This window comes from Mauremys mutica, chromosome 7, assembly GCF_020497125.1.
Source record: "Mauremys mutica isolate MM-2020 ecotype Southern chromosome 7, ASM2049712v1, whole genome shotgun sequence".
NCBI classification, from domain to species: domain Eukaryota; kingdom Metazoa; phylum Chordata; order Testudines; family Geoemydidae; genus Mauremys; species Mauremys mutica.
In genome coordinates this window covers 92,231,774-92,257,855 of record NC_059078.1, presented here as the reverse complement: position 1 = coordinate 92,257,855, position 26,082 = coordinate 92,231,774, and the positions used below count along the sequence as shown (strand labels likewise).

Below are 26,082 nucleotides of genomic sequence, written 5' to 3'. Positions count from 1 at the left end.
TTCCAGGCCCTTTTCTGCAAGTGCTCATTTTATTTCTGCCAATAGAACTATTTAACCTAAGTTCATTATATCAATCGTGTTTCTTTCCCCTAAACTCAGAGTCTTCTGCAGGAGCCGATCTACTCCATGTGTCTCTTATACTCCACAGGGCATTTGCCTGGGAGGCAAGACACACCTCTCTGTCCCCTTCAGAGATGTTGCAATAATTCTCCTTGCATTGTGAAAAAGAACCAAAACAGATTGTAAACACACCAAATACATAAAAATGATAATAACTATCAAGATAATCTTGGGTTACTAATTCAGGTTACACTGGTGACTAATTCGGGTTACACTTGTTGCTAATTCCTTGAGGGAAATGTTTTCCCTAATTCCGAAAGGTCTATCAGGTTTATATATGAAGTAGTTAATTGGCTGAGTCTATAAATATGAGAAGCAAACCTACTACTTAATTGTAGATGTTTAATATTTCAAAAGTGATTTAGAAAGTGGAATTCTAAGTCCTCATTAATTTATGGAAGAAGCTGAACTGATTAAGTGATAACATATAGAGAGAGTTACTAACCGTTCAAATAAAACATTTTCCAATAAAAGTCTACAGTTGGAGGTTTCTCTCCAACCTGTATGTTCTGTAGCTAGTTTTATAGGATACTGTGGTATATGTTCCTCCATATCAATGAACCAGACTGAGCAAATAATAGCTAAGATTTTTCTTTTGTGCAGCTTCTCTACTGCATCCCCATGGTGGTTAAAATTTCTTCACTTCCCCTTTTCTTCAAAAGCATCCTATTAATTAAACATACTAGCAGAGAATCAATCTTTCTGAATCTCATTGTGACTGCATACCACCACCTACTGGTCAGTGATCACATAAGCTTCGCTGAGGGATCCTTTAAAAAAAGTCAGATGGTAGGGTTTATCACAAAGTATGTTTGGACCACCATTGAATTAAGTTAGGAAATTCTGAGATGTAATTTGTACCACCATCATAAATGATGGAGAACTAAACCAATATTTATTTTATAAAGGCAATATCACTGCTATTACTGTTATCACAACCACTAATATTCAGCACATATATATCTTTTCATCTTCAATATGCTTTACAGATAATACACTAAGATTACTTAAACCAATAACTGTATTTGTTGTCAGATGTTCAGAGTAGAATTCCACCATCTGATGCTGGATTTAAACATTGTGAGATTTAGTTGATTATATTTGAAGAGCCCCCCTGTTTTCAAGGGCCCTCACATTTTTGCAGGCCTATATGATATCTTACCATATGGACACCCTTTCTTTCTTTAAGAAAGTTGGCTGACCATTTAAATAACTACAAACAAAAATAGCCTCTGTAGGGCAGAACAAATGAAAAAAAAACCATCAGTGATGGGTAAAACTGAGGGCAAACCAAGCTTGCATTACATTCAGCAGTTAGAAGAACTGAACCTAAGTTGGAGTCACTCCCTTTTTCTTATCTTCAGAGAAAGCAGGTAGGCAGGAATAAGTGATTCAAATGGCAGGTACCTTAAAACCACACATGGGAACATGGAAAGGCCAGCTGAAGAGGAACTAATATATCCTTTCCAACCCTATGTGAGGTCGGTAAAACTTATTCCAATTTTGCAGCTGGGGAAACTGAGGCAGGCAGCTAGTATAACTCAGGAGTTCCTGTCTGCCAGATTATTTTTAAGTAGTAAAGGGGAGATTTTCAAAGGTACAAAGGGTAGTTAGGAGCCCAGCTCCCATTTCTGTCTTTGAAAAATATCCCTCATGAAGGTGCTAGTTTTTAAATGAACAGAAAGAGTTGTCTGAGAGAGGCTTCAGTTTAAATACATGGCTGCATTCCTGTAACTTGAAAAATTACTGATTGATAAATAATTCCATAAAGCCTATTATGTCAATTCTACCAGACAAAATTTTTAGAATGTAGAGAAAGTCATTTTCATTTAACATTCTATGAAAAGTTTACTGTCAAAATGTAGTACTAATACTACAAACCTAATCTCTAGAATTTGTGTATGTTCAAACTGTTGCTTAATTAGCTGACAAAATTCTAGATGTGTCATTTAAGTTTTACTTCACATTAGAAAAAACTCACTGTATAGTGAAGGTTTCTTAAAATGCAAAACCCATTTTCTTTGAGGTGCACAAGGAAGGCAAGCTTGCTTTTGTGACCCTCTTGTGCAGTACAAGGCATTGGGGAATCATAGCTTCTTTTGGTATTTTTTGAATACCAATAGCAATTAGGAAAAAAAGTAGTGTAACTTAATCCAGTGGGAGGATTCACAGTAGTTGCAGCCATAGGATGTGATTAGAAATTGTGATATACTCTGCTTATTATGATTCTCACTGAGGGAAATTAAAAAAGAATTGTGTACAACCTAAATCTGGATTAGACTAACAAAAGGAAGGCATCTCAGGAGCTGTGGTTTAAATCCTAGTCTGAACTTAACCTGCTGTACCTAAGTCCTGTTTTAAGGATTCAGAAAAGGAAGTGACCATACACAGTGGAAGCTGCTTAGGGCATGTCTACACTTACCTCCGGAGAGCTCGATCCAGCCTGGGGGGGTGGGGGAGAGAGGGGAGGTCGATATATATCATCCAGTGAAAACGTGAAAAATTGACCACCGAGCGCTCTCCCGTCAACTTCGGTATTCCACCGGAGCAAGAAGCATAGGTGGAGTCAATGGGGGAGCATCAGCAGTCGAACTACCGCAGAAAAGACACCGCAGTAAGTAGTTCTAAGTACATTGACTTCAGCTAGGTTATTCACGTAGCTGAAGTTGCGTAACTTAGATCAATCCCCCCCATGTAGACCAGGCCTTACAGTACATTCAAATGAAACAAACTCAATAAACTAAATAAAATGGAAGTTCTGCATTGTTTCAATGTGCAAATTACAATTCCAACTATACTGAAATAGTTCTGTGAAATAAGGACTTTGCTATGACTATGTTTCTACTTTATACTGCGTTAGCTGTAGCACCTCAGGCACAGTAAGGTGTGTTGAAGCAAGGAAATTCAGGAAGTAAGTGGAAGGCATTGCTTTGTCCCGAAACTAAGATGGTGGACTTTGGGTTGCACCACAGAGAGCACAGGGAGCTACTTTATCAACTTAAGGTCCCCAAGTTGGTTCCCTTTTTGCCTCTCTCTTCCTCTTCTACTCTGAGCTCAATTGGATGAAAGGAGGTGGAGGTGGAGAGCAGGGAAGAGTGCAGGCCAAAATAACAAAAAACCCAAACAAAACAAACAAACAAAAACAAATTAACTGTAAAGAAAGAGCAAGTTTTAGTGTAGTAGTGAGCCAGAAAATGGAAGAGAGAATGGTGAAGCAAGCAGCACTAGGCTAGCTGAAAGACTCCAAAATGAGTTTCTCATTGGCTGCTATCCTAACTAATTAGCATCTGAGGAGCAGCTAGCCATCTTGTCTTCAGCAGTGGAGGCAGGACCGAGAAAACCTCTTGATGATAACAGTTTACATCCTCCAGTTATCCATAAGACAATTGAAAGGTATTTAATTACTGAATTCTGGTGGTGTGCACCACAGATGCTCAATATATTGAGCATCCTTAGGAGATTTTAAAACTTACAGTGCATGCCAATTGTTTTTCCTAACAAAAAAAAATTGAGCTGTTTACACAAACAGCAGAGGTTCACACTATGGAATAATAAACTGTTTTTTTTCCAGCTGCATTTGAGACAGAGAAGCACAGAACTAGAAAATAAGTTGATTTCTGATCTCCTAATTTAAAAGAATGGATACATTTATTTTCGCAGACAAAATATTCTCTAATATTTATTTGTTAAATACTACACTCTTTGTGTTTAGTTCCTTATTACATTTCCATAACAATGCATGCTTGGAGTAGGATTGCAAACCTCTCCCTAAAAAGGGGGGTTTAAAATGGAAGTAAAAGATAGATAAGATACTTTTCAAGATGGATCATAACAGGAAACTTTGTGCTAAGAGTTAAGACTAATCACTTATTTACAAGGTGAAGGGAAGACATTGCAGAATGGTCATGCAATTTTGAGGGACATAGACCTGTGGGTCAAAATTTTTCTAACTGAACATTTTTCTTGTGGAAAATGCTGATTCACTGCAACTGAAACATTCTGTGTAAATGTTGATTTAAACAAAATGTTCTTTTTTAAAAAAATTGAAGTGAACATTATCAGAACCGAATGGTTCAATTTTTTTGCTCTGAAACAGCTTTTTGTTCAATTTAATTTATAAAATATGAAATCAGAATAGAAATGCAACATTTTGGTTTTATTGAAACAAATCACTTAATTGATCTGAAAAATTTATTTATTTTTAGAAAAAAAATTGTTTTCCGGGATTTTTTAAACTTCCACGCTTTATTCCAATTTGGTATGAAGAGTGTTTTTGAAATTGCAGAATTTCCTGTGAAATGGAAAATCCAGTTTTGACCAGCTCTACCTTTCCTCAGTCCACATTATCAGACATTCACTGGGACTGCAAGAATGACCTGCAGTTGCGGCACGTGGCTATTAGAGAGCCTGGTGAGTTTGGCAGCCCATTGACTTCTGTGTTGCTGCCCCCGCTTGCTGGTTCTCAGCTGGGGAAAAGCAGCCAGAAAGAGCAGGCAAGCAGGAAAGGGGACAAAGGTTGGGCAGAGGCAGGAGGAAAAGGTTGGGCAGGTGGGCAGTACTGACCCACAGCAAGTCCTGCCCCCAAACTTGTTCCAATTTCCACCCAGCCCTTAGTCACCATCCCTGATGCCCCCATCTTCCTCCAGACACTCCCCCCAGAACAGTTGTCTTCAGCTCCTTTCCAAGTTACCCAGCAACCCTCTTAGCCACTCCTAAACCCTGGCAGCTTTGGCAGAAACAGAGGCATCAAAAAAGGACAGGAGGAGCAGCCAACAGACTGTATATTCCACTCAAAAGCCAAGGTGAGAATATTCATAATCTTATTTTCATGGGCGGAAGATAGTAGGCAAAATCATAAAACATTTCTACAGAAGTCTGCTGTTAGCATTGCTTGCGAAACTGGTGAAGAAAAGGATGTTCTCGGATTTCTTTGTTTTTCATCATGCATGCCTGTGACTTCAGGCTGTTTACTTATCAGACTTGGAATGATTCTGAAAATTCATCTGATGTATAGTTGCCCTACAAAGGATCACTTAAATACTGGAGATATATAAGACACCCTGTAGAGCAACTGAAAAAAAAATTAGCCTCTATCTATATCCAGGAAAGAAATTCCTAAGCTCAAGAACAGATGAATATCAAGGTGTTGTGACTCCTTTCCAAAGTGGACCATTTCATTTAATTTCAAAAGCTTCAGAGGATTAAAAATAAACAATGTATAGTATCAAACATCCAAGAAATGAGAGAAAGAATGTTATGAAGATCTACACCCATATTTCCCAAAGTTTATGTGAGTAGGTGGGGGCACAGAAAAAAAATGCAGTAAGCTGTGGAGATTTTTAGAATGTGGCAGGGTTGCAAGGAAGTGGGGGCAGCGAGACAACTGATTTCCACTTTCCTGAAGTAGGGCTCAGATTTCAGAATTTGGAAAGCATAATTTTTAAAAAGGCATAAGCAAATACATGGTCAAGATAGTCCACTCTGCATTTGATGGGGAAAAGCTGTTTGTGCCCCCAGACCTAATCGGGGCAGGGACTGCCACCGACAGCCAGTAGATGTATATGTGTGATGTCTTTTCAAGCATATTATGCAGTCCCAGATTAACGAATGTGCCCTCTGTACAGTTGCACAAGGCTCTCAATCAAAGGGCCACCCTGACCAGGTTTGTGCCTAGGGTTGCCACTAGGCCAGTATTTAAATAGACTGAATAGTTTTCCTCCTGCATTGCTGGTTGCAATGTGCCACTTTTTTCCTCTATCACTTGTAACTTAGGGTATGTCTACACTACAAGACTATTTCGAATCAACTTAATTCGAATTTGTGGAATCGACCTTATGAAGTCGAAGTTGTGTATCCACACTAAATACACTAGTTCGACTGTGTGAGTCCACAGTAACGGGGCCAGTGTCGACTTTGGAAGCGGTGCACTGTGGGAAGCTATCCCACAGTTCCCGCACTCCCCGCTGCCCATTGGAATCCTGGGATTTCCCCCCAATGCATGCTGGGGGGAAAAATGTGTCGAGGGTGGTTTTGGGTAACTGTCATCATTGAACCGTCAATCACGCCCTCCCTCCCTCCCTCCCTGAAAGCACCTGCGGGCAATCTGTTCGTGCACTTTTCTGCTCAGTGACAGCGCGGGCGCCACAGCACTTTGAGCACGGATCCCGCTGCAGTTATGGCCGTTGTCAACTCCTCGCACCTTATCGTCCACCTCTTCCACAGTCAGCTGCTGAGAAATAGGGCTACTTTTCAATGGTGCTGCGAGCACTGGTGGACCATGGGGGACGTTTTACCAACATCAACATCGGGTGGCCAGGCAAAGTTCATGACATGCATGTTTTCAGGAACTCTGGTCTGTTTAGACGCCTGCAGGAAGGTAGTTTCTTCCCGGACCACAAAATAAGTCTTGGGGATGTGCAGATGCCTATAGTGATCGTCGGGGACCCAGCCTACCCGTTAATGCCCTGGCTCGTGAAGCCCTATGCAGGCGCCTTGCACAGCGACAAGGAACTCTTCAAGTACCAGCGAGCAGTGAGCAGCGTGACCTGTGACTGTTCAGTTTCTTTACAGAGAAGCTGAAGCTGCCCCTGTTTCTTTACCAAGTGACTGTTGACTAGCATCTGCAGTTACATACCCCGCCCACCCTGCTTCCCCAACTTCCAACACACATTTAAAAATAAAATACATGTTCCACTGTAACTTTACAAAGGTTTCTTTATTGATGACTTTGCGTTACAGGGTTGAAACTGGGACACGGACTGTGCTGGGTAGGGTGTGCAGTGATGTAAAGACCGCCTGTAAACTCGAGGAATGACAGGCTCCTGCTCCCAGAGCAGTCTGCAGTGCCGGACTGGATGTTTCAACGGAGCCTGCCATCCCTCCTTTTTGGGACTCTGTGTGCGGGGGCTATGTGGCCTTTTGGCGGGGGAGGACGGATACAGATTCCTCTGCTGCGTGGCTCTGTGGTCCAGGACAGGGACCGTTGCATGAGATCTGTAACCTCCCTCCCCCGCTACAAAGTCACGTACCCCCCCAACCACACAGAACCTGCAAACTACCTCCCATACCAACCAGGGTGCGTACTGACTGCAGTGTGTGTGTGACCTGCTGCTGATCCTGCCCCCATGTCTGTACCCTGGTAAAGGTGATTGTCCTGTCAAATTACCAACTCCCTTCCCCCCCTTCAAACACAGTCTCCTCTAAAAGAACATGACGGAAACAGTAATTAACAGAAAAGTATTTTTTATTATCAACTAGACAGTTAGGGGATGAAACTGGGACGGGGGCTTGGGTGAGGCGGGAAGGGAAGGACTTCTCAAAATGTAGGGTATGAGAGCTTTTGGGTACTTGAGCACTCTGCTGGGGTGCAGTGACAGTTTACACGGCCTCTGGCGCCCCTCCTTCTGGTTATTTTGGGTGAGGGGGGTATGGGACTTTGTGGCGGGGGAGGGCGGTTGCAGATACACTGCAGGGGGGCTCTGTCCTCCTGCCTGAGGTCCTGCAGAACATGCACAAGGCGAAGGAGCATGTCCGTTTGCTCTCTCATTAGTCCAAGCAGTGTTTGAGTCGCCTGCTTGTCTTCCTCACACCACCTCTCCTCCCGTTCGCTGTGTGAGCGCTGGTACAGAGAGAGGGTCTCCCTCCACTGGCTCTGCTGGTCCGCGTCGTCTTGGGAGCACCCCATAAGTTCAGCGAACATCTCGTCCCGTGTCTTTTTATTTCGCCGCCTAATCTTTGCCAGCCTCTGTGAGGGGGATGCTGTGGCGGCTCTGGAGACAGTCCAAGCTGTGTGATGGGAAAAAGGGAGTGAATTCCTTGCAAAGATAAATTTTTGTGAACAATGAACACAGTCTAGTCTGTCTCTGTGAATTCTGGGTTGAGATCCCAGTGCCTGATGGGGCAAAAACCATTTTCGCGGGTGGTTCTGGGTAAATGTCGCCAGTCATCCCTTCCTCCGGGAAAGCTACAGCAGACAATCATTTCAAGCCCGTTTTCCCTGGATTGCCCTGGCAGATGCCACAGCGTGGAAACCAGGGAGCCTGTTTTGCCTTTTGTGCCTGTCACCGTATGTGTACTAGATGCCGCTGACAGAGGCGGTCCAGCAGCGCTACACAGCAGCATGCTTTTGCTTTTGCATGACAGCAGAGATGGTTACCAGCCATATTGTACCATCTACCACACCATAAATTGGTAATAAGATGAGCATGGTTACCAGTCCTTTTGCACTGCACCATTTGCTGCTGTCATAAGTGCCCCTGGCAGCTCTTAGCCAGGGGTGCAAAAGCCAAAATTGGGAATGACTCCCTGAGTCAATCCCTCCTTTTTGGTATCTAAACATAGAATCAGTCCTGCCTAGAATATGGGCAAGTGTACTAGAGAACCACTGTATCAGAGAACCAGAGAGCACAGCCGCTCTGTGTCAGATCCTGCATAGATTATGAGCTGTATGCTATTCACAGGGGGTGCTCCTGCAACAACCCCACCTGTTCATTCCATTCTTCCCCAGCCTTCCTGGGCTACCATAGCATTGTCCCCCCACTTGTGTGATGAAGTAATAAAGAATGCAGGAATAAGACACAGTGACTTGTTAGTGAGAAATGAGTGGAAGGCAGCCTCCAGTTGCTATGATAGTCCAGATAGGACATTAAGGAGTGTGGAGGAGAGGAGCCCAGCATCCTGCTGCTAGTCCAGGGGCAATTGAATCTTTTCTTTACACATGAAGGGTGGGGGCTGATGAAGCTCAGCCCCCTGTTGCTATGATGACGATGGTTATCAGCCATACTGTACCATCTACCATGAAAAATTAGGGCCAGGCGCCCTTGATCGACCTCACGGATGCTCGTCTGCATGGTTACCAGCCCTTTTGCACTGCCCCATGTGCCAATAGGCTGATGATGAGGACGGATACCAGCCATATTGCACTATCAGCCATCCATAGCGTGGGGGGAGCAAGGATGTTTGTGTTGAGTGCTGCACCATCGCGTCTATCTGCAGCATTCAGTAAAGATAGGGTGACATGTAAAAGAGTCAAGAGAGGATTGTTTTCCCTTTCACTTCTGGGGGTGGGTGGGGGGCTGCGTAAATTGCAGAGCTATGCCCTGACCCACCGCGGACACTGTTTTTGACCCTAGAAGCATTTGGAGCTCAGCCAAGAATGCAAATCCTTTTCGGAGACAGCAGGAACTGTGGGATACCTTGCGTCCTCAGTCCCCCCTCCCTCCATGAGCGTCCATTTGATTCTTTGGGTTTCCGTTACGCTCGTCACGCAGCAGCGTGCTGAGTCTCTGCTATGCCGTCTGTCCGGAGATTTTTTAAAAATACTTTGGACCAGGCGTAACATTACAGTAATTCCCCTAATTAGATGCAGGAGTCTCCGAGCGAGATCACCCTGAGGACGGTCACTGAAGGAGATAGAGAGCGCATGCTGCGTGAAAGCCAGCACAAACCAGGGCCCTATGCAGCCGTGCTCGGGGAGGCAATGCTCCCTGAGTACCTCATGAAAGCCTCGCGCGGAAAAGTATGCTACCACGGAGCACCCAATAAGGCAGCTCTCCCCAGGAACCTCCTGCGGAGGCTTTTCGATTACCTCCAGGAGAGCTTCGTGGAGATCTCCCAGGATGATTTCTGTTCTATCCCCATATATAGAGAGACCTCCTTTTCACATACTTCAGATTCCTGTTATATTAAGAATAAAAGTTTACATGGTTAAAGCACTTACCGACTGCTCCTTCCCCTGATTCAGGATCCGGGTTAATGGCCGGGGACGGTTGGTAGGGGATCTCCGTGACGGTGATGAAGAGATCCTGGCTGTCAGGGAAACCAGCGTTGTAAGCGCTGTCGCCTGCCTCGTCCTCCACACACCCTTCCTCATCTTCCCCGTCCGCGAACATTGCCGAGGAACTGGCCGTCGACACTGTCCCATCGTCAGAGTCCATGGTCGCTGGTGGGGCAGTGGTGGCAGGCTCCGTAGCGTCCGTTTGCCGCTTTGATTTTTTTGTTGCCTTGTCTGGGGTACTTGATTTTCACGCGGCGCTGCATTGCATCCCGGCTGTATCCTCTGTCTCTCATGGCTTTGGAGACCTTCTCGTAGGTCTTTGCATTCCGTTTTTTGGAGCGCAGCTCCGAAAGCACAGACTCCTCGCCCCACACACCGATCAGATCCAAGAGTTCCCGGTCAGTCTATGCTGGGTCCCTCTTTCTATTCAGAGATTACATGAACTCCTCTGCTGGAGAGCTCTGCATCGCTGCTGGTGCTGCTGAACTCGCCCCGATGTCCAACCAGGAAATGAGATTCTAACTGTCCAGACAGGAAAAGGAATTCAAATTTTCCCGGGACTTTTCCTGTGTGGCTGGTCAGAGCATCCAAGCTCGGACTGCTGTCCAGAGCGTCAACAGAGTGGTGCAGTATGGGATAGCTCCCGGAGCTAGTAAGTTCGATTTGCATCCACACCTAGCCTAATTCGACATAGCCATGTCGAATTTAGCGCTACTCCCCTCGTCGGGGTGGAGTACCGAATTCGAACTAAAGAGCCCTCTAGGTCGAATTAAATGGCTTCCTGGTGTGGACGGGTGCATGGTTAATTCGAATTAACGCTGCTAAATTCGAATTAAAGTCCTAGTGTGGACCAGGCCTTAGTTGTTAAAAAAAAAAAAAAAAAAAAAAAAGCACACTACAAGGAGCAACCATGTGTGGACCTGCTGGCAGCTGCTTCCAGTGCTGCATTAGTGGTGCCAATTTAGATACTTATGGGTGGAGAGGGGGGAGGAAATTCCAGTGTTGACTCTCCTTGCCTGCCCCCCAGAAGGGTCCCTGTTCCGGTCTCCACTGGTTTCCCACCCGCAAGGACCCTGTGTCTCCCTCAGCTGGGGAAACTTTCCTCTCTCTTACCCACACAACAGTGCATGAGCCAGTGCCACCAGGAGTTGAATAGTTGATGGACTCCCCTGTGCTCCGCTATACAGGAACAGAGTATCACAACAGTGTGTGGCCTGGCCACCCCTCTGTCTGAATGGAGAGGCACCCAAGCCAAATTTCAGTGGTGTTGTGACCACACAGCCAAAACTTACAAGTGATAAAACATTTCCCTCTGCACCCAGCCTATTGAACTTTGAGCAAGTGCAAAACCCTTCAGGGGGTGGGTGTTCCCCTTCCCTTAATTAATACCATTGTACAAAATACATGTCACATGGCCACTGGGAATGCAGCCAGCACAGCACCCTGGTCCCTCTCTGTGGCAGCAGAGTTTTCTACTCCTTTTGGTACTGGAAAGCAGGATGGACCTGAGGCTTACCAGCAGGAATGATTAAGGAGCATGGACCAGGGTGGAAAAAGCAGGAACTTATGGACCAGAAGAGGATCAGGCTGGTGTGGTGGAGGCAGTGTCCACTAACTGAAAGTGTCACCACCATGATGTGTCAACTCATCTGGCTCTGTCACTGGTTTGCGTTAGACAACTTTCAACCATCTCTGTTTTCAAAATATTCCTCTGCACTCTCTCCAGACTTAATTTTATGGATTACAGCAATATTTTAAATATATTTATATACTTACAGGTTTATTTTGTTTTTAATATCCCTAAAATATGGGATTCATAACAGCTCTGAGAATAAAGTAAAATTGTTTGCTGCCCTTGAATGCCCTCATTTCAGTCTTTTTTATGGAACTCTCTGTCTGAAGGCTGATTTTCTTCTTTTCTCCACTTTTAATCATGTTCTTTTAAATGCTAGTTAACAAATGGTTCCAGTCAAAAGCCTTGCCTATAGCCCTACCTGACACCTCTCAAGGTATTCTTTTACACCACTCGTCACTCTAAATATAGAGGGTAGCTGTGGCACCATAAGGTGTGGACAGGGCTATCTGCCCTAACAACATGCCAATCTGAGACCTGGGGCATATGCTTGGGGCACCTAGCTTATCCTGCCACTTTCACTGCTGCTGCTCCACTTTACTTTTAGCATACTACCTCAATGAGAGCAAGTAAGTCTCCTCAAACTGGGACACATGCCTCCAGCTCTAAGAGTAGCCAGTATCCTGGGACTAGACAAAGGTTTTAGCAGCTCTAACAATTCTAATTGAAAGACCATCAAAGAGGTAAAAAGTAAGCAGCTGAACATGCATTCAGCATTCCTGATAGCATGTACGTGGTCATTAATGACTATAATAATGAAAGTTATGGTGAGCCTGATGAGACGCCATCTTGATGACACTGAGGCTCTGATCCTGCAACGAGCTTTGTGCTGGTGAACCTGATCATTACAGAATCAGGGCCTACATCTGAGAGTTCTCTTTTGTAACTGCAGCTTCACCCCTTCTCTCTATATGATGTGTGTGTATTATCATTCATTACTACATAAAAGTGTAAGAACCATAATAAAGGATAATAAAAATTTTGATTAAGAGTCAGTGTAAGATTTCCTTAATGATTTAAGCACTTTGTGAAATCTCTTCAGTAATAAATGAACAGATTTTGTAATTCTAAAAGTAACAAATTTCTGTAAAAAAAAAAAGGGGGCAAAATGTTAACTATAAATATTTTTCTATGTTTTAAAGAAATCTATCATGCACTATAATGATGAATGTACATTCATCAAGACCATCAGTTCAAATCTTCAAAATCATAATCTTTTCCAAGAATATTGGAAGATTTGAAAAGTAGCATAAATTTCATGAGTCACCAGTACTGTGTTTTAAGTAAATAATTCACTAGCATTCCTTCAATAGTTTCCATTTGTTTCAAATACAGGATTAAAGTTGAAATAGTGTTAAATGTACATAAATGTCTTGGAGTAAAGCACAAAGACTCCTCATGGTACTGTGAAGTTTGACATTATCTAGCAATAAGCGAGAAGATGCCATGAACAGATTAGAGGAGGGAAATCCAATTAAAATGCAATAATCAAACTCTCTCTGTATATACACTATACATTTTATATAATCTTGCAAATTCTGTTCAGGCATGTTAATCATATTATTATGTTATACATTGTGTGTATGAAAGTTGCTGCCCTAGCATGCCTCTTAAAAGACAGAGAGTAAATAAAGCATTTCTAAGCAAGAGAAATAACACATATAGCTTATTATTTGCATAATTAAATATTAATCTTTGGGGGAAATTTACTTTCATTTTCCTGGTGTCCCCATACTAATTTGACATAAACAATGATTTGCCAAATAACCCCTGTAGCCCAACTTATAGCACACACCAGGGGATCCTTGCATTCCTCCATTCCACCCCACAGGCTTCCTGATTACCACATTTCGGTTTCCACCTATTTCAGAAACTCCCTGCAACTCCTCACATTCTCCCCCGGTAGAGGTTCTGTCCCTCAATCTCCCCCTGCATAGCAGCAGCTCCGTGTACATCCATATTCCCCCCCCCCCCACGCTGCCCTCCATTCCCCTTACTCCTATGGCAGGGGCTCTCTAGGATCCTACTTCATTCCCCTTTTCTCCTCCCCCCAATACCTGGGGTCCCTCAATTTTCCCCTGGAGCAGGGGCTCTGTTTACATTCCATCCCAGTCTTCCCCCATAAACCAGGTCCCCTTATCTTTCCCTCTTGCCCCCCCCAGCAGGGGTCTGTGTGCCCTCTTATTCCCTTTCACTATGGTCCCTGATTCCCTCCCCTCATAGTAAGGATGGTTGGACACACCCTCATTCCCTTCCTCCCCCCTTACTATTCTTATGTCTGGGGTAAATCATTCAGAGTATCCACATGTTATTGGGAGAATAAGCAGAGATGAGACAGGATATTTTTATTCTGAAAGGTGTTAATGGGTGTCCTCAAACAGTTGTTTGATCTACAGAGAACTGGAGAGATACTTGAAGCTGTGTCTGTGTAAACAGCTGGAAGGAGCTCTCTGTGTCCATTTCCTCACCCCCCCTTCAGTTTTTCCCAAAAATCAATAGGGTTCTGGTGATTGAACCTAGAACATTCCCTGAAATTTTAGGCTCAATCAATTGGATGTGGATACATTATATAGAGACAAATTCTGAAATGCCACTGAGTTTAGTGAAAAGACTTCACAGGCTCAGTCAAAAAGATCAATCAACATATTTCTTCAATAAGAAAAGCACTCCAATTTTTAATCAGCTGAATTACTGTACATACACTCAGGTGTAATGCTGGTACTCAAGTCATTCAACAACTTAAGAAACAAGTCACACAACTGTTTATAAATATTATAGAATTCCAATGTAAAGTAAACCATGTTATATAAAATTAGATATTTTCTCCCAAAACAGATAGAAAAGAAAGTGTGAATGCACTTAGATGTAATCTTTATTGAAAAGAAACTCCTGAATATTTTTTGCAGTTGTGTAAGAGCAGAATGTTCAGGATGAGTTGCCCTAAAGCACCTCCTGCAGCAACGTATGGTACTCCAGGTGGTCCCTGCCTTAGCCACAAGTTTTGGTTGGCTGGCTGCTTGGGTAGACTGGGCCATAAGCTCAGGCTCAGTTTCTATACAGTTAAATGAAAATAAAAGGTAACAATTGGAGATATACCAATCTCCTAGAACTGGAAGGGACCTTGAAAGGTCATTGAGTCCAGCCCCCTGCCTTCACTAGCAGGACCAATTTTTGCCCCAGATTCCTAAGTGGCCCCCTCAAGGATTGAACTCACAACCCTGGGTTTAGTAGGCCAATGCTCAAACTACTGAGCTATCCCTCATAATATAAACACATATGTTGGCTGTATGCACCTTGAACAAAACCACAGAGGCAAGTGCTTAGCTTCAGGCCTTTAAGGCAATGTACTAGGCTAGCACTGACGAGCTCCTCTCCCTCTGTCCCAGTCTCACCAGCTCTATCACGGAAAAGGTGGTGCAGGCAAGGCAAACCTTCTTGACTGGCCTGCTGGTTCCTGATTGGCCAGGAGGAAACACTGGCCATTCTAAGCCTCTGGAGGACTAAATCTGATTGATAGACAGGCGTGAGGAGGGGAGTGTCAAGGCACCAGTGACTCCAGCAGAAAACAGAGAAGGGCCAATAGACTCCGCCACATCAGGCTTTACACTGAGAAAGTAGTTGCATACTCAATCAGATACAGCAAAGTAGATGATCACTCTGTGGAAAGGAATGATCATATGGTACTAAATAAGGCTTTACTTAATGCCCATAATAGCCTGGAAAAGTGATGCACTATAACATTTCAGCAACAATAACAAGGTACTAATGAATGCTTTAGCACCTTTTGCTAATTTCACACAGGAAAAACAAAACATCCCTTCCATGTGTGGTGTAAGACACTCTGCATACTGTTTAGAAAATGAGCCTATAAAGATAAAGCTGATCTATTTATAGCCTTTCCTATGCTTCTATAACTAATGTTTAAATTTATTGTATTTTAATTTTATAAGTTATTAGAGCACCCATAAGAAAACCAGGGGGCATTAGCCATTATCATGCATGTATTTTAAAATCAGTTGGGTTATAAAGCGTTATAATTGGAATAACACTAATTCATAACCCACTGAAAACTGTAAAGCAAGGTTGTTATATGCATATTGCAGACATTATAATATTTGTGTTGGTATCTACTTGTCACATTAAGCACATTCAGTATACTTTCTATAGTAATTGCATAACAACTTTCAAATAATTTGTTACTTCAAAACTTTTAGTAAAAAAAGTCTTTCCTCATTTGAACTCTCAGAAGATCTAATCTTATCAAGTTTTGAATGTAATATCAAATAATTATACCTACAAATTCAGTACCTGTCACAGGAGCCCAACTGCGAAATGTAGAGTATAAAATAAACTTGCCTTCTGAATGTTAAAACAAAATTAAAGGAAGCTGTTCTCAGACAAACAATTTGCATTTCCATACGGATTCAATGATCCAGAATCAGAAAAGTATCACTCTGACACCTCTCTAAAACAACAGGGAAAGCATTCATTAGCTGGACTTGCTGTTAGAATGATGCACTTCATTAAGTAAGCGGCTGTCTTAGTTTATACAGGAAACAGTTTTTAATTCTGCTGGACAGCTTAAGCTTTAATTCTCAAGTTTTCCTTTCACTAAATTCAAAATGAAGGAAACTTCCAAATAATGGAAGCTAAACATCTGGCACAGCCAGAGAACATTTGCATGTTAATAGCAGAGGAAAAAATCATCTCTCTAATCATTTTATCATTTCATTATGATTCTGTAAGTTGTGTAGTAAGAAGCAAACACTATCGATGAATTATGCAATCCTTCAATTTTCATACCAGAAGTAAATAGTTAGTAGTTTCAAGAAAAATGGAAAACAAGACACTGTCATTCCCTTTTACTTATAATCCAGACATTGATGATGCTATCTTTAAGGCAGTGTCACCACTGCCTTTATTTCATTTAAATTACCTCAAGTTGCATTTTTCAGGGGACAATTATTATTAAACTTTGTCCTACATAAAAATGAAGCAGCTGATTTTCCACTACCTTACATCTTGTTTAGTCATTTACACGTAAACCAAGTGAGTGCAAAGCAAGTGTAAATTATTCTAAATCACAATAATAATGTTTCACACAAACTACACAAGATGCAAAACAGCAAACACTCAGACCTTAAGCATCAGTTAGCAAACATTTATTTTTATGACTCTTTAAAGTGGATTTAGTGCTGGTAGCAGTATGTGAAAGGCACTGAATGGACAGTACCAGAAGCTAGAGGTCTTTATTTATCCACAGAATAGACACAGCACAGGCAACCACAATAAAGACTTCCTAGTCTTGCCTACTCCAGTAACATTCTACAACTCTGATCTGGACATGTCCCCTCTAGATTCAAGCAAAATAGTTTACTCTTCATGATCATTTAGTCATAACCCTCCCTGCTAATGTTTCATTTTAAAAAGAGTGCAAGAGTGCTGTGTTAGCTATATCTACTTATTAGGAAATTGACTGGGAAACCAAACTAATTTCTCATAAATTTCAGCCACGTATGGACCTATACATATTTAGACTGTCACTGTTTCCCTGTTCAAGTAGACGCTCTACAATCTTGAACAGAGCATACAGATTCTCAGCTAGTGCCCAAACCTACGTCCATGATATTTAGCTTTAGTGTTAGTCAAAAACCAATACAACAAATTAACCTGAGCCTAAATTTACTCCTTGAGTTTGACTCCCTCCAGGTAACTCTAGCTTACATTAAGTAGAAATTAGGTTTTGGCCTAAGTGTAGAAGAGGATGGGAATTTGTGGTTGCTAGTGTGAGAAAAAAACAGGAGTCCTTGTGACCACCTTAGAGACTAACAAATGTATTTGGACATAAGCTCCAAGGTGCCACAAGGACTCCTCGTTGTTTTTGCTGATACAGACTAACATGACTACCACTCTGAAACCTGTTAGTATGAGAAAAGTTAGAGATAATTTGGCAATAGTAAGACGGGAAAACTGAAGTTAGCAAGGACATGACCCATGGCTATAACTGTTTTTGGCAAGATTTTTTAAATGATAGCATTTTAATAAAAGTCAATCTACATTGATAGTATGGAAAGGACATTGGTGCGGATGTGAATTTCAACAACATGTAATGTCAAGAACCAATGAGGAGGTGGCAGACATATGACTATGGTAATAGGTGAGTTTAATGTTAATTAGTATAATAATGGATTATAAAGGAGTAGTTTTGTTAATATTGGTATGAGCTCTGACTAATAGCAAAAGAGTACTGTTAGGTTCCAGGATTATAAGGCTGTACTTCACTCTGTTCAGTCAGTGGACTGATCACCCACTGATATACTTTCAGTCAAAGAGGAAATAGTGTAACTAATACAACTTTAGATAATGTTTTCACCCCTCAGCCAGAAGTAATTGCATGCCTGTTTGCTTAACTAGTCATTTTTCTTTTGACTAAAGACAGGTTTTACCATTCAGAGTCCTCCACTAAATACATTTTCTGTAACTGACCTAGAGTTTCAAATTGAAAACTAAGTTGAGTTTTAGTGCACCCTTACTTTAAACAACTAATATTAATTGGTAACATTTCATCATAAAGGTTACAAACCCCTTATTCTTTGGTTTGTTAATACCACCATGGATGTACAAAGGTGGGTGAGAACTAAAGTTGTTACACTGAGCCAACAGAAATTAAGGAACTTTATGCCGGAGTCTGAATTTACTGAAAGGTTAGATTATTATAAGAGCCTTGGCACCCTGTTATGGCAATATTCTATAGAGTGGTATTAGAAAGTGAGGCAATGCATTAAGCGATGTGCTATCATTCATAGTTAGGAAAAAGCTAAGAGTCAAACTGGATTGTGGTAGTCTTTATGCACAATGAAAAAAAAAGTTCATGTTGAACTGGTTACATGAAAGCAACACTACATCAGCTGAAGCCACTGGCAGGGATTAAACACCATTAGCTATTATAGTTAGTAATTGAGTTTAACCATGTGGTATGTGCTAGTTCTGCCTGTTATGTTAACCATAAGAAACAGATAGCTACCTTTCTGTAACTTGTTCTCAGGGATGTTACATATGTCCATTCATTCCACTGTAGGTATGTGCATGCTCAGATGTCAGAGAACTTTTTTCCCTGAGCAGTTTCCCTCAAAGCAGCTTGAGTGCCCTCTGCCATTCTGTGCCACTACATGCAGGTGTAAAAAGTTGGAGTCACCCCAACCTCCCTGCAGTTCCTTCTGACCGGATAGATTCTGACAGAGAAGGGAAGAAGAGCAGGTTGTAGAATGGACATTTGCAAAACGTCTTAAAGAACAATGTTATGAAAATGTAGGTAACTGTTCCTTCTTTGAGTGATTACAAATGTCCTCTTGACTGTAGGTGACTCACAAGCAGAATAGCTTAGAGGTAGGCTTAGACTCTACTTGAACAGAGATTGGAGAAAAACACATCCAAAAGTAGCATTGCTCCTGGACTGATGAGCTATAGCATAATGAGAGGTAAATATCTGCACTGACAACCAAGATGCCACTTTGCAAGTGTCCAGAATAGGTACTTGTGCGAGTAAGTCTGATGATGCTGCATACACCCTAGTCAAATGGGCCAACACCCTAGTTGGTGAAGTCACATTAGCCAACTGGTAGCATAAACATATACATAAAGAAATACAGGATGAAATCATTTAAGTGGAAACTGACTGGACCATCACTCTCTCAGCAGTCACAGCAAACAACTGTGTTTAGTACCTAAAGTATTTAGAATGGTCCAGGTAGAACCCTAAAGCTGGTTTTGCATCTAACAAATGAAGTTTCTCCATCTCTGAGTGTGAAGCTTCTGAAAGAACATCAGTAAATAAATTGCCTGGTTAACATGAAAACTGGAGATCACCTTTGTCAAGAACTTAAGGTGGAGGTCAACTTTATCCTCATTAGAAACTGAATAGGGAGGCTCTGACACCAGTTACCAGCTGTGTATGGTACCTGTCCACACTGAACTCAGACTCTTGTGACATCTAGACACAGCAGAATAAGTTAAGGACAGAGTCTAGTGTGGGAGTTTTTCCCTTTATCTTTAAACTTCCTTGCTTAAGATCACAGCTTTTGTGTTGTTTAAACATGGTCTCTGTTTGTGACTATGATTTCATAGAATCAAAGAAGATTAGGGTTGGAAGAGACCTCAGGAGTCATCCAGTCCACCCCCCTGCTCAAAGCAGGGCCAACCCCAACTAAATCATTTCACATCTGCCTAATGCTTCCAGCAGAGATGATTGTCAAAGAATGCCATACACCAGTAAATCAATAAACTAATACAAAACAAAACTTAAAAAAACCTTTACAAAGAATATTAAAAATCTTTTACACCACAGTTTTACAGGAGACTACCTTTCTGGCAGAGGTATCACACCTGAGCAAAGATGATATGAGATGACAATACAATTATTCCAACCAGTCATTTAACACAAATAGATAACTATAAAGCAGGTATCAAGCTCCAAAGTTTGCTGCAGCCTGCACACTCACATTCAAAGGAAACTTGTAAAATGGTGATTAGGGCTAATGCTCTAGCCTTGGCACATCATTACAACAGCTGAGAGAGGAGCACTTCATCATTAAGTGGAACAGTGCTCTCATTTAATTGCATTCTTATTTGATAGAGCTGTGACTCCAAAGCCAGGTGGATTATGTTGCTGAAACCTGAGGACTAGCACAATAGATACATGTATCAAATAACACTGCCAACTGTCCTCCAGTCTCCTCATATATATAAAACAAGTTTCATTCAACTCAGAGTAGTTGAAATTATATATATCTGAAACACTCTAGTGTGTCAGGCTTGCAGGATTCCACACCGTAGTTAATGCTTACAATATACCACTGCTCTTATTTGTTCTTTTCTCACAGAAAGCATCAACTCCACTCCCTGCGATATTAGCTTACCATATTTGACAATTAGCTCACTTTAAAAGAAGCAATGAAATAGGGACTTAGAGTTAATCTTACTCAAGCTGAACATATTATCCTCTTGTAACAGCAGCACTTAGATCTGCAGTGTATAGTAAATCAAGAGTAAAGATATTTTATCAACAAATATGATACACTTGAATATTATCACTATATTCAAATTTTCCAAATTGGATTTAATTCCATAACCAGATCTTATTTTAGTAAAATATTTGCTAACACCCTATATCAACTCTTATATCATGAAGGTGAAACTTTACATATAAACACGTCACCAGTAGTGTTCTTAGTATCATCATCATAATGTTCTACAAGTGAAATATTCTAACTCCAAGAAAATTACTTCAACTACTTTGTATTAATTTCAAAACAATAATTATTGTACAGGACAGAGTTTAAAGACATCACTTCAAACTGTATGTAGATCCATGCAATTGGCTTAATCAAATAGTACCTCTGAAAACAGCAAGAACAAACAAAATGCAGCTTCATGTTACTTGGTAATCTCCTTATTAACTATTTCCTTTACATAAACACAACATCAAAATCAGTACAGAAGTAAAAACCTTGTAATACAATAAGGAAAACAAACATTAGTTCACAGTGCAACTATGAATCGATGAGAAAGAAATATTAAGAGCAAAGCATAAAAGAGTTAAAATGCAAAAACATTCACCTTTGGGGAGGGAATGATATTCACGTGAAAGGCAGAAGACTGAGGTTTAGGAAGAAAAGTATTCTACCTTCACCAAAATATTTTGTTTTACCATCTCATTGTCATTTTTTTCCAGCTATATATCTGAAAGATGATTTAATGTAGCACATGCCTTTCATTACGTGCCACAATGATCACTTTTCAGGTAGTTTAACTCTTCAATTCAAATAAAAATTAACTTACTTTGCAGTTTAAAGTTTCATGCTTAGACAGCATAGGGTTATACTGCAAGTTTTTTCTGCCAAGCCTGTTTACTGAGCATTTTCAGAACACCCAATTTTCACTATCTAGTTTCAAGATGAACAATGTAAAACATAATCACTGTAAATTTTGAAACAAACATTCAGCATAATATACAAAATAATAGTAATAAAAATACCTTATATTAGACCAGAAAGCACACAATCATTCTCCATGTTCTGCTACGCATTCCAACTGCTATGGTTATCACAAGCAACTAGCTGTACATTCCTAGCAGGATTTTGTCTGCCCTCTACCTGCAGCTATTAGCTTGGCATGTTGATTCACTAGCACTGAAGCAACAGCAATTAGTTGTCCTGCTCTCACAGCAAATAGTGGGGAGGACTGGGCTTAAACATACAGTGACCACTATGCTCTTCACACCAATTAGTAGCAGGTACTCCAGCCCAAAAGACAATTGATGTCCCACTGATAATCAGTGCTAGCTTCTTTAATGTATTGTGTCCAATCAGCTTTTTCTAGTGGCTCTGTTTGCTTTTTCTACTTCATCTGTGGCAAAGGAGCCCAGCAGCTTACATTCATTTACAATATCACTTGACAAGAAAGACATAATCTCTTTAAAGCCCTTCTCACCACAGGCATTACAGCTAGTTAAATCTACATTACCCTAAATAAAGTCTATCAAATCACTGGGTAGAAAGAAAAGCAAAAGTTTTTTTTTCCAGTTTCCTTATTCTTTTATTCATCTTCATTAAATAACAAAAGCCATTTGTTAAAATTCTCTTTCACAAAAAGCAAGTACAGAATGCAGTCTTTTAAAGTGGAAATCATGTAAGACTGCACAGAAACAAATCAAGCTTATTAAGATGTGAATGTTCAGTAAGAGCAGGTGGGTTTCCACAAAGGGCACTACCCTTTCTAGAGAGCTATGTCCGTAACTGACTAAAAGGGAACTGCATGTTGCATGAATTTGTACACATCTTTAAACAATGATGCCTGAGTGCAAACAAGTCAGGCTTTTAGCATTTCTTGATGAAAAGTAACTGCATAATTGACAGCAAAATAAACAAACTGCAGTGATGGGGATTGGGTATTTTGGACACCTGCAATGGAATATGGGGCTGTAAGAAACTGAGGGTTTTGTCTGTACCAATTCTGAACTATGGATGATTTTATGAAATTGTGTAATGAAACTACTGTGTCATGGAAATCCTATATTTGTGGATCCATCCACCCTAAGTTAGCAGGGTTGTGTCATGCCTCTGCCACGACCCAGCGAGATGTGAGTGATCAGCACTCAAAAGATAGTTTATTCAAAGTTACACATCTCGGGAAAATGTGTTTGCTGCAATTGGGAGACGATGCTTTCTGCTCTTGTCTGAAGGGACAGTGGGGTGTTTGAAAGTAGTGGAAAATTGCCAAATGGTAGAACAAAAGAAGCAAGTGATCCACAAGGCATCTCCAAAGGGACTCCCGGAAGGGGAACTGGACAGAAGACCTTTTATGTCAGATTAAGATGAGGGAGGCTGCTGCAGGGGCATGGAAGGAAGAGAGGTGGAGGACCCTGCCCGACTGGACTGAACACAGGCGATCCCCCAAGGAAAGGGTGAGCTAGTGAGGGACATTGTGTTTAGGATGTTTTATTGTTGGTATGGTCTGTACTCTCCTGTGTTTTGCACGATGAAATAAAAAAAGAGCATAACATTGTTCAATTGTACAAAGTGTTTGCTGACTGCTTCACAACCACTATGTGCCCCTGAGAGAGTTACTCTTAAATCAGACCTTCCGGGTGGAGTGTGTTTAAGTACTGATGTAAGGATCCAAAGGTGACAGTCTAGAACTTGGGGCTTCATGTAAGAACTTGGGGAAAATCATGTTCAGTCTAGAACTTGGGGAAATCATGTAAGACTGCACAGAAACAAATCAAGCTTATTAAGATGTGAATGTTCAGTAAGAGCAGGTGGGTTTCCACAAAGGGCACTACCCTTTCTAGAGAGCTGTCTGGAAATCATGTAAGACCTTCCGGGTGGAGTGTGTTTAAGTACTGATGTAAGGATCCAAAGGTGACAGTCTAGAACTTGGGGCTTTGGGTGCCCTAGATTGCTGCACCATCATCACCATCAATGGAGATGAGCAAAGCAGCACCTTGCCAATCCTGGAAGGTCAAGCCTCACAGGAAGTTCTATCAGAGCACCCAAAGCATTCAGCCTCCTGGTAGGGTTACTTATGCTACTTAAGCCAGGAAGTGAGGCAGAGGGCTGTCTGCTGCTACCACCTTGGATCTGCTCTTGCAATTTGCATTCAACCCTGTTCCTGATTCGTGCTCTGCTCCTTCCTCACCCCTTCCCTTGTTCCTAGCTCCCACCTTGCTCCTGCTCTGTGCCTGAGGCTTGCTTCTTCTCTGCCTCCTGCTTTTATGCCTTGCTCCTGACTACCATTACTCCAGCTACCATTCTTAGCTCTGACTCTGACTTGATCCTGGGCTCTGGTATTTGGCAGATGACTCTGGTTCTGACCCCGATTCTGTTCCCCAACTAGGATGCCTACTCTGCCTGCAAGACTGCTTATGTCCCAGTTCTTAACAACTGGAGAGTCTGAAATGTCAGCGCTGTGCCCAGTGGGGCTACGCAGCTGAACAGTGGGTTCCAACACTCAGTGGGAGCTGCCTAGGAACCCTCAGATTGGGACAGTGGCTTGACTCCATTCAGGCTCCAGGAGCTCAAAACACCATGGGGGATCCAGAGCAGCAAAGGCTTGACTTCCCTTCACAGCAGCCCTTGTCAGTCGCCAGTGGCCATTCATCGTTAGGTTACCAATAAAATTCTGGTTAAGCTAGTAATGATAGACAATTATTACTTTCTGACTGGCTTGGTGTGGTTGCCCATTTGAAATTAGTTGGTGGTCTTAGCCCACTTCCTAAGGCAACAGTCTTCCCATCACATAAGATACCACCAAACTTAGCTTAATTCTTCTTGGTGTCAAAAAAACAGGCAGAGTGTGAATGGGAACAGAAATTGAAGCACACATTTATATGCAAAGGTAACCTCTGCAGAAGCACATTGATGTTTTCATACAATTTGTGTGTGCACTACAATAGCTCATTTCCTGATTATGCTATACCTGTTCTTTGTGTAAAGGGACAACGTCAATTTCTATGGCTGTCAAAGAAGACCCATCTCAATATAAGCTAATTAAAAAAAAAAAAAAAATTCAGAAATAAGAGCTAAATTACATTAAAATTACTCAATAAAAAAGAACATTAATATATAGCATTCATATTTAATTCATACTCTGTACTAACTCTATTTTTATTAACTACGGAGGGAGTGACCACACACTAAATGATCTTACTCCAAATATATATTAAAATAGAGACACAATGATATAAGCTGAGAAAGGTATATTCTCTTTAATATTGAATTTCCTTTCACTGTGGATTTAAATTAGATGATTGATATTTGAATGCATTTTGTATGCTAGATTCCTTTTTAAAAAAAACTTCTTATAAATTAAAAATGTAATAAAAATCAGCTGAAAAATACCAGAGCTGAAAAAAAAATGTATATTTAGATTATTTAAAAAATTACTTGGCTTTCTTTTTCATCGGAGCTATAAGTGCACATCATGTAAATTGGAAAGTAGGTTATAATAAGTATACTGTGTCAATATATTGGTGAAACATTAAGAAAAAAAATCTCCTATTAGATCCAAATAGATGTTGGAGCCAATATTTTTGTCTCCCTACATCTAGAAAACTTCCATGGGGTGAACAGAATACTGAAGATGAGATCTGTGACAGAGATCTGCTCTTAAGTGTAGACATGCATATTAAATATTCATCTGGTTACCACACTTATACAGTAGTTTGTTTTAAGTTTTAACTCAACCTTTTATTTTCTTTAAAAACTTTATCAAAAGGACCTAGTTCATGTTACAGTCTACAATATTTAACTACTATATGTAAGTGGGTTAATTTGGAAGTGTGAAAAAGCCTTTCAAATCAGACAAACTCATTGTTTTTGAACGCCTTAAATTAAAGATTGCTTAAATGATTTGTTTACCATCGGAACAGGATTTTCATACCTTTTGCACCTGTCTGCTCATCGTCACCTCGAATATCCTAAATAAACTGACAGCAGGATCAGACCTTTGTCTTACGTGTGGAACTTCCCCTGAAATCAACTCATCAGCATGGGGAACTCTGTCTGAAGTTTATTCATGTCATGTTAGGGTAGTGAATATAGGACTAAAATTTTCTATTGTAGTCATCCTGAAAGATATTCTTTCCACCTAACAATGAGCTATCCTCGGAAATAAATTCTGCCTGGAAAAAGGGTGCACTGAGGTTCTGGTCTTCACTCAAGTTCACCCACCATCTATTATTTCCTATAAGGATAATATGGGATTTGTTCTAGTGAAGTGAGTTTAACTCACTGTTGCCCAAAGGATAATCAATATACTAATTCTTGCTACAATGATACTTGAAAACATAAATATTAAATCACATAGGACACACTCAGAGACCCTTGCAGAATTCTTGTCCCTTTGTGGATTTGGAAGAATATCCATACAGGCTTAAATTCACAGAAGGATTTAAGCACCTAAGTAGGAGTTAAGTGCTAAAATCCAAAATCTAGATTGGCTTGCCACTGAGAACCTCAAAACCCCTATAAATTGTCATCTAACCCTGGAGATGCCT

General features: G+C 41.2%; 1 protein-coding gene across 9 annotated transcripts in view; it reads right to left on the bottom strand.

The window, feature by feature from the left end:
• PCDH15 (protocadherin related 15) overlaps window positions 1-21,734 on the bottom strand; it is a 771,473-nt gene extending 749,739 nt beyond the window's left edge. For all 9 annotated transcript variants that reach the window (XM_045024749.1, XM_045024750.1, XM_045024752.1 and 6 more), the window contains exon 1: window positions 21,562-21,734. The gene's annotated coding sequence lies outside the window, so the exon portion shown is untranslated. The remainder of the gene's footprint in view (window positions 1-21,561) is intronic.
• Between the last annotated feature and the right edge of the window lie 4,348 nt (window positions 21,735-26,082).